The sequence below is a fragment of the Cololabis saira genome, chromosome 5 (genome assembly GCF_033807715.1).
Source record: "Cololabis saira isolate AMF1-May2022 chromosome 5, fColSai1.1, whole genome shotgun sequence".
Classification (NCBI taxonomy): domain Eukaryota; kingdom Metazoa; phylum Chordata; class Actinopteri; order Beloniformes; family Belonidae; genus Cololabis; species Cololabis saira.
The window spans coordinates 17066503-17076934 of record NC_084591.1 but is presented as its reverse complement, the minus strand read 5'-3'; positions in this window follow the sequence as shown (position 1 = coordinate 17076934).

The following is a 10432-nucleotide window of genomic DNA, read 5'->3' as shown; positions in this document are numbered from 1 at the left end:
GTAACAGAAATGATTTCTAAAACTCTGAAATAAAAGCCAGTGTTAATCCCCCTTAGTTAATAACCTTTAAAATGATGCAAGAAAAGAAGCTTTGACAACTGCACCTCCATGACCAATAATACCTGTACAGTCTATCATATTTGCAATAATTGTATTATTTTTTCTCTCAGATCTCAAAGCTGTTACAGTACTAAAACGTTACGTACTAAAACATGACATTTTCTATTCCTGCCACTCATACCACTCTAATATCTTTGTCACTTCTCAATAAACCGTATATATTTTTCCTAGCTTCCTTCTTTGCTCCTTGATTAGATTTGTCCTCCTCTTTCCAATTACTTTTTCACTGTCACTCAATTATAGCGAAGGTGCAGTTTGCAGAGACAAGAAGACAACATATATACAGTTTTAACATAGCACATTTGAGACTTGATTTTCAATTTTTTTGCACTTTTTTTGTGGAAGTTGGATGCATTTAGTGCTTATTTAGTTTTAAATAATAATCTACTGCCCTTTTCATTTAGTTTAGTTCATGTAGTGTGAAGTTGCAAAGAGTGTGAGGTTAAAATAGGAAATTTTGGAGCTTAAACAGTACAAAACAATTGCTTTCACCCTGCTTAGCTTTAGTTGACATTCAAAAAGCCGATTTATTTGCGTCCACCAAGGGGATGGATAATAATAGACCACTCCTGATTCACATTTGATTTCCCCTGACAATTCAAAAGGTTTGCATAAAATTTGCTTGGCAGCCAGATATAAACATGGCTGCTTTATAGCAAAAGACATGATAGATGGAGACACTGTGGAGAGTTGTTTCCCCATTTTAGAGGACAGTTTATAAATTATAAGATCAAAATTACTCAGATGCTCTTTTTAGATTTACAGCCCTGAACCTCCTCATCTACTGTGAGTGGAGATTTGCTCATTGAAAATAAAATTGCATTTCACGAAAGATTGAAAAATAAAGAAAAACAATAAATCCTTTTTTATAAACAAAAGAACCCAGTTTCAATAAAATGCTATTCAGGTCTATACAAAAAAAAACCTTTTAATTGTTTGACAAGGTGTGGAGGTGTGAGGCACTGCTACAGACGCAGTACATCATAAATACTGTATGAATTTTGTCTTTTTTTGTAGCTTATACTGCTGAGCTTTTGACCTTTCTTCTTTAGCTCTGCCAGCTCTGAGCAGCTGAATTTCCTTCTCAACCCCGACTGGTATTTCTGTTAATTGTGTATCCGAAATATGTATAGAATATCTTCTTCTTTTGACTTTTCCCTTTAGGGCGATCGCAAGAAAAGATCACCTGTTTCCATCTGACCCTGTTTTACATTATGCACAAATCAGATTAATATTGCCATTCCTTCTCACAACACTTGAGAGGCAGTTTAGCACTTAGTATAATAAACCATGAACAGCTTCAATTATGATCTTGTGAAAAAGTATGAGATCATCGTTGTTTTAATCCACAATTGTCCATCCAGTCTCCACTGGGGATAGGTCGGGACTTCAGGTGGGCAGATATAGCAAAAGTATTCTATTCTTTCTTGGAAGTGCCTTTTTAGTGTGTGCAGAATTATATTTTGGATTGTCTTGTAGAAGAATGGATGGATGCTCAGGGAAAAATAGTTTTTCATTCATATTGCCATCACAGACGTTTAATGTAAATGACATTTTCAAAAAGTACTGATACTTAGCATTAACCCCTTACCACTGCAGAATAGTGAGATGATTATTTTCATCTTTAGTCCAGAACACATGGATCCAAACTCATCCAAAGATGATCTGGGGCCTCATTTATAAAAGAGTGCGTAGGATTCATACAAAAAGTGTACGTGCGCTCAAAAGTCAAAAATGGCGTGCGCACAAAAAAAATCCTTATTTATAAAACCGTGTGCACGCACATCTGCACGGAATCTTCTGTTTATAAATCACAGTCCACCGGGAAGGTTGCGCACGTGCACCTCATATCCCGCCCTCTACACGCCCACTTTATACCATGAATGGTGAATGCAAAGTACTCGATGACTGTATTTGCATATGAATGAGCCTGCTGAGCATGCGCAGCGCCTGCCTGCAGCCTGTTTCTGCTGTGCGTCAGGATGAATGAGACATGTGTCGAGCCAGGCAACCGTGCCACTAAATTTCACGGAGACCGAGATCAAGATGCTTGTGAGGTGAAGGCCAGGAAAACAACATTATTTGGTGGTCACGGTAGTGGCATCACTAACAAAAATAAAGCGAGTGAGTGCAGCATGTCGTTGCTGCTGTAAACGCCGTGAGTGCCACGGACAGATCTGTGGCAGAAATAATAAAGTGGTGTGATCTGAAGGTGGAGGCCAAGAGTTATGTCCTCAGTCACTCTCCAGTTGGAAGCGGTGGGTGACGAGGAGGTTCCCGGCACGGCGTGTCCTGACACTGCGGCTGCAGCAGCAGCACCAGAACGTCCCAAGTGCATGGCGCACCAGGAAGTGGCCGACTGACTGACGCTGTGCTTCAAACACAGAGGGACACGATCAGCGCTATTATATTATAAGTCTGATATGTGATGACATTAAAAGTATGACATGAATCTGGCTTCATTTCACCACCTCACCGTCTGCGTCGCCAGTTCCCCATATCTTCAAAATGTTCGTGCACTAGGATCAAAGTCTGCGTAAAGATACCCACATTTTCCCGTTAAGGTTTTTTTTTTAAATCCCAACCTTTGCGTAAAAGGTGGCGTGCGCATCTTTCAAGCCCTGTTTTGTGCGCAAGCAAGCTTTATAAATGAGGCCCCTGGGACACTGATTCCTCTGATGACGACAAAAAACGTGTCAAATAAATAAACAAATTCATAAATATGAACATGAGTTCACCCTGTTAGCAAATTCATTTGTTTAACTTAACTTTAACTAAATACCTCCCACTGTGACTCCATATTCCACATGTGAGACATATTTTATTGTTGCCTAATTCATACGACTGCAGTAAACCATGTTATTTTGCATTGAAACCAAAATAAGAAGACAGTCAACATCAATGCGCATAATTGTCAGGATTTGTGGGAGACCCAACAATGTGTATTCAAGTTAGGAAGGATTAATGTCTTTTAGATGTATGAACATCAAAAACAGGAGGATAAAAAGATCAGAATTAGTCTGACACCAGTTTCTAATCCTTCTGAACAAACGAGGATGAATCCTTGGTAAAACATTTCTGAGATTAAAGCTTTTCTGCTCCATCAGCAACACTTTTCTTGTTCTTCCTCCTACATTTGGACAGTTTATACTGTACCCCCCCCCCAAAAAAAAAAAACAAACAAACAATCACGTAAGATAATCAAGGAAATAAATGTGATCTTCCTGTCTACAGCAGGACCTCTCTGGACTAATTGTTGTGTCAATAAACATGAGTGATATCTGCCACTTATGTCAGACTAAGCAAATGCATGAAGTGGAAAAAGGGCCTACAGAACAGGTTCATTTTCAGTTTCAAAAAGCAACAACACCCACAGTTATAACCACGATCAAAATCTTGCTGCTTATGAGAAGTGAAAATGTTTTTCACCCACATGAGAATGAGTTTCTGATGTGTTTTTGGTTGGAGACAGGGTGCACCCAGGACAGGTTGCCAGTTAATCAGTCGTACACACCCACTCTGATATGGTCAATGACAAATCAACCTAAGATTCATGTTTTAGGTTAGGACTATCAAGAGGAAAATCACGCAGGCCTTGGGAGAACACCCAAACTCCAGAAAGAAAAGCCCCAATTGTGATCCAAACCAAGACGCTTGCTGCTTAAAGGAGCATGAGGCTCCTTTTAAGAAATGAGACTCTCTAGCGCCACCCTTCACCACGACGGCCGTCGGGGGTACTGCAGCCAACAGCGAAGCCGGCACCGGAAAACGGGGAGAACGCGCATGCAGCGTCATGTGACGTCACATCCGCAGGACAGCGCGGGAAATTCGGCCCCCGAATTGCAGCACATTTTGCAGCACACAGCCTGTTCAAGGCAACGGAGAGATACACTAGAGGGCTCATTCTTTTTGGTTTGGAACGCTTCATCTGACATTATTACTAGAAAACTTAAAATGTATACACATTTTTTCATAAATCCTGCCTCAATCCTGCCTCATGCTCCTTTAAGGTGCTAACCACCAATGAGGAAATACTCTATCACTGGTATTTCTGATGTGAGCTTATTAACCCCTCTAGGAGCCACCATTGTAGACTAGTTTCACATGTAAAGCCAAAGCAGGCTCACTCCAACATGAAGTAATGCCATTTCACAATGAAAGCTCAATAAGCTGGAAAATTACTTAATTTTTAAAATGACAATAATGTAACATTACTTATGTAATTACTTATATTTTTTCTTGGAAACTGTAACATGCTTACACTTTGCATCTCATAAAACTAAAATAAAAATGGCAGGAAGAGGAGGGAAGTGGCATCACACCCCAGACTGTCACATCAGACACCCATATTTAGATCTAATTTGATGTATTATTGCAGTACAAAACTACAAATTTGCTGTTAGCTGTGACTGGCTAGAGTTAAACATAAAAACAATACATGCATGTGATTACATATGATTAAATAGCATGCATTATTATGTTGGTGATAAAAGGGTTGTGCATCCATGTGCAAAATCTGATACTCTGCACATCCTTGCACAGTTGTATTCAGAGGACCTTTATGGTCTGCTTGGCCAAAGCTTACCATGCATGTGTTACACATGTAAAAGGATGACAGAAGATGTCCCGGTGCTGCTGTCTTTATTGCACAGAACACTGCAAATATAACAAAAACAGTTTGTGATCAGTATAGGCTCTGTGTCTTTCTCCTGACCGTACCACGTTCTATATTGGAGTTTCACTCTTGTACGCCAGGATTAATGCAGTAAAACTATTACTGACAGGAAATCAAATGAATACTAAATGCAAAACATAACATAACAGACTCCATATATCAGCTGCTTTTATCCTTTATAAACCTCTGCAAACTTATGCAACAAGAACAATAAAGAGTATAGTAATGTCACTGATATTACAGTGTGACGTCATTTATATGTGTTCCCACCCACACAATGCTCTCAAGCCTGCGGCTAGCCTCGGGACGTGGCTAAATTAGCAGCTAAGGCTAACAACAGATATCTGCCTCGAATAAGAATAAAACGAAACGAAACGAATAAGAAATGACCTGTATGATAAATAAACTAAACATAAATATATATAGGGCGCTTATGCACTTTTCCTCACCTGCAAATATAACAAAAACAGTTTGTGATCAGTATAGGCTCTGTGTCTTTCTCCTGACCGTACCACGTTCTATATTGGAGTTTCACTCTTGTACGCCAGGATTACAGCGTCGTCATTCCCATCCCCAAGCCTACACTGACACCTACTGGCGACGTGGGTATTACCCTACGTTTATCACAGGTGAAGCAGGTTATTTTCCCTGTTCTTACAAGTAACTGTATTAAATAAGAAAAATAATGGTTGGGGGGGCAAGTTAATTAAAAGAACTAATAAAATAATAATAATGGCCATTTCCAGGGTGCCACACATGGACATGGACATGAGTCTCCAGCACAAAGTAGAGGTGGATAACAGGTGATTTTTCTCAGAATGATCTCCTCAAAATAACTAGGACATGTTCACTTGTTCTTTGTCTTACTTTGTCTTACTTACCAGTTAACTTTGTCTGTCTTTTATTTAGTCATCAATTTTTATTTTGGCATTTGTGAGATTGATCCAGCTGTATGAGCAGCCTATGTGAGTACATGCGCTTTCAAAATTCTAAGCAGCCCATGAGCTGCAGCAGAACTGCAGCAGCGCTGCAGCAGCACTGCAGCAGCGCTGCAGCAGAGCCCAGTGGGCTGAGGCTGATGACAATATTTACTACGTAACACACAGGCCTCAAACACCCTTAAAGGCTTTAATAAATACACAATAAGGGTTAGGATGAAACACATGGTTTGCACTAAGTAATAATAAGTTCAAGGCTATGTAAGGTAGTGTGGTACTGTGGTTGTTAGCCCTGCAGCCTCCCAACCAGAAGGCCACTAAAATCTATCCATCTAACTGACTCATTTAACTCTTTTACATTTTTTATGCTCACCCCTATTTTTATTGGATCTTACTACTCTGTTTTACTGTATATTAATCTTTAGTTTATCCTGTTTTATCCTGTTTTATTTCTCATTGTTCTATCTTAATGTTATATTTAAATGTTTTAGTCGTTATTTATGGTCTATTTTATACATTATATTGTCTTATTCTCTTAGTTTTTAATGTCTTGATTTCTAGACATACTTTTTAAACTCTTTTAGTGTATCTTCTCCTGCTTTCTTGTAGCTTTTAGCTCCAGTGTTTCCTCATGGGGAGCCTCCATGCTGGGAGTGACTCTGGCCTGCAGGGGGTCGTCCTGTGGGTGGTTCTGGCCTGGATGGTTGTGGAGCTCTGCACCACAGCTTTACCGCTGTGGTGTGGACTCCTCTATCCGTCCGGGCCGGGATGGTCTCTGTGGAGGAAACCCTTGTAGCTGCGGGCTATGAGACCTCCTGGCGTGGACGGCTCCTTGTTACCGTTTCCTCACCTGGATCCTCAGTGCACAGCCATGTCTACACCGTGTGTCTGCGTGTGTGTCTATGTGTGTAACTTGGGTGAATTGTGGTGTGCTTGTGTCTGTCTCTGTGTGTGTGTGTGCAGGGAGGGGAGGGGAGGCAGGGCATTAATACGTTTTATGTTTGTATTTGTTTTATGTAAAGCACTTTGTGTTGCATTTTATGTATGAAAGGTGCTTCATAAATAAAGTTTGATTTGATTATATTTTCATCACTGCCTTTATATGGCTGTTTGTTAGGCACACAGCTTGATGCCTGGAAAGAGGAATTCTCAGAGATCCTTAAATATATATGCATATATATGCATATATATATATATATATATATATATATATATATATATATATATATATATATATATATATATATATATATATAGATATAGATATAGATATATATATATATTTATATATATGCATATAATATAATATGCATATATATATATATATATATATATATATATATATATATATATATATATATATATATATATATATATATATATATATATATATATATATATATGCATACACATATATACATATATGCATATACATATAATATAATATATAATATATGCATGCACATATATACATATGCATATATATGCATTATGTTTTAAAAGACACATTAGTTGTCAACCACTGGATATCTAAGGAAGTTACAGTGCAATATATAAAACTAAGCTATCAGGAGTGGGGGCATTTACAAGCATTTCAGACTGGGAGATGAAAAATAAAAGAAAAAGCTTGCTGCTGCCTTGTTTTTCTTTCTACATGTAATTTTTTGCAATGTTGTTTTAGGAAGGGCATCCTACTCTAAACAATTGCCCTAATCCTGTTAATATTTATGCACCACAAAATCATGTTATATTTTGCAAACACTTCTTCACACCTATTTACAGGATTTCTCTGCTTGCTCTGAGCATCAGACATAACCTTCATCATGCCACATCAGCTTTCTCGCAAATGAGGTTTCAGAGATTAGCATGTGTTTCATGTGTGCAACTGCACTTAAGCATCATCAAGGAGGCTATGATTATGTCTCAAATGCAATCACAGTGGAGCTGGAGGAAGGGGAGGAGGAAGCACTGCGTGAAGGAAATTAATGTTCAGTGGTTTATAATAAATAAGGTACCCCTTGTGGTTTTTATAGATGTATGTACATGTCTCCCTTAAAGCAAACAAGCCAGATCGCGTTTTATTTACTTTGTTAAATGCACAACGTCTTAAATTGAATATCCTTCTTGATAACTATGCAATATACACAGCACTTGCTCTGTTTATATCCTAAACAATAAGAACAGTTGTGGCATTTGAAATTTCATGCCAAAAGAAATTAGAAAAAAAATAAGGCTTTATAACTGTTATTATAACTTTGTATAACTATGTATAACTGTTGACAAAAATGTTCTCGTTCTTGTCATCACCAAAGCAGATGTGGACAAAAGCTATTCCAGCCGTCACTCTTACTTTACTTTGTTTTCCCTCATTGTTATGCTATAAACTACAGAGTCTTCTGGCGGAAGCTTGTCCCCTGAATATGACCTGTCATCTGTGTTAATGAGGAGCTGAGGCTTCACCAGCTGATGCCAGACAGGCAAAGGATCGCTGCAGCTGAGACGTCACTGATGGAAGAACAATCACCAGAGTCTAAGAAAAAAAAATCCTCACAGAAAAGAGCAAGTTCGAGTCAAACCTGTCTTCTTTTAAAAATGCCACTCAAAGTTCACTTTCCCATAATTACTTATGGAATCATTTGAACAAGATAAGACTCTGCAAGAAAATGAACTCCATATAGAGTACACCAGTGCAGACTATCAACCATCCAGGTGATTGAGTGTTATTACATGAAAAGCTTAAAAAGACAATTCAAACAACATGAGTAGACTTTAAAAGGTTAGTTCTATCTAAACCCTCCATCAGACAACAAGTGAAAGCTGCTGGAAGGTTTAAATCCCAGCTATATTTTGAACAAACTGTGATTTCGGGCAGTTTTACCAAAGACACACATCGACCCAAACAATGGACTGACGCAACACTTGAGGTGCTGCAGCAATCGCTGTCATCATCTGTGTTTCTGTGTGCAGAGGAAGAGATCATTTAAGGCAGATTTTAAGAGCAGTTTTAATTTCGGTACAAACCCAAACACAAAAGACAAAATTAATGGTGATTATTTCAAAAATGTCTTCATTTACTTTTGTAAATGATCACATTAGTACTTTGAAAAAAATTGTGATAGTATTGTTTTTAAGACCTCCCGGTTTCACAGACAAGGCTTAAGCCTAGTCTCAGACTAAAATGCTGTTTGAGCTGGCTTAACTTTAAGTCACTTGCACAGACATATCTTAAAATAGTCATAGATTTAGTCTGTTCTGGATTAAACAAAGCCAATTGCAAGATGGTGGATTAGAGCTACTCTAGGACTAAATTGAAGTCTACATTAATCCTGCAAAGAGGCAGGTTTAACTTCAGCTTAGTACTGTTTGTGAAAGGGAGCACAGATCGTTTGGGAGCATGGAGTATTTGGAATATCTAAATGAAGACCAATATTTGCTACAGAGGCCAGCCAGACAAATACTTGTGGATAGGAGTAATCCATTGAATCAGTTTGATGAAGTAACTTTCCGAGACCGCTTTCGTATGTACAAAGAAGATGTACTGGAGATAATTACTTTGCTTGAGCCTAGACTTTCCTCCATGTCTCAAAGAGGAAGGCCTGTACCCAGTTCTCTCCAAGTTCTGATCACTTTGAGATTCTTGGCATCTGGAACCTTTCATCGTGAAACTGGTGATTTGTGTGGTGTCAGTGAAGCAACAGCGTGTAGAATAGTTCACAATGTCTGCAGTGCCATTTGTGAACTGAGAAATCTGTACATGAAGTTCCCTGATGCTGCTGAGCAAGCCAACTACAAAGTAAGATTCTACGAATATGGGAACTTCCCAGGAGTGATTGGCTGTATCGATGGATGTCATGTTGAAATCAAGTGTCCATCAACTCCTGATGCTGAGGAGTACAGGAACCGTAAGAACTGGTTTTCCATCAATGTTCAGGCTGTATGCACTCCCAATTTAGAGTTTTCAAACATTGTTGCCCGTTGGAAAGGAGCAACACATGACTCAAGGATTTTTCACAACTCTTCATTGTGTGCTCAGTTTGAGAGAGGGCAACATAGTGGAATACTACTTGGTGACAGTGGATATGCTCAGAGTTCCTATTTATTCACTCCTTGGCCACATCCCACAACTACTGAGCAGCAAAGATACAACAGAGCTCATATTCGCACTAGAGGGATGGTCGAGCGTATGTTTGGAGTGTGGAAAAATCGATTCCAGTGTTTACGCAATACACTTCGTTTTGAGCCAAGAAGATGCTGCAAGGTGATCATTGCTACAACCGTGCTGCACAACTACCTGAAGCAGCATAATTGTCCTGACCCTCCAATGGAAGACCAGAATGATCCAGATGTGCCCATGCCGGTGGCAGAAAATAACCAACGAGGACTTGCACTCAGAGCTGCTTTCACATTGCAGCACTTCAGTTAGAAAAGAGATACATTTAACCATGGAATGTATTGATTATGGCTTGTTCTTGCCTTAATAGTGTTTGTTGTGTACAACATATATAAATAGTGTGCTGAAAAATTAAATGAGAAACTCAACCAAGGCTCTTGTCAAGTGAGAAAACCTTTATTTTCATAACATATTTCATCACATAGCTGTCTCATGCAGCTTTCTTTGAACAGCCCTCTCTTCTAATTTAACATCCAATTCGACCTGTAGAATTCTCATTTTCATGTCATGCTCTTCTTTCAGATATTT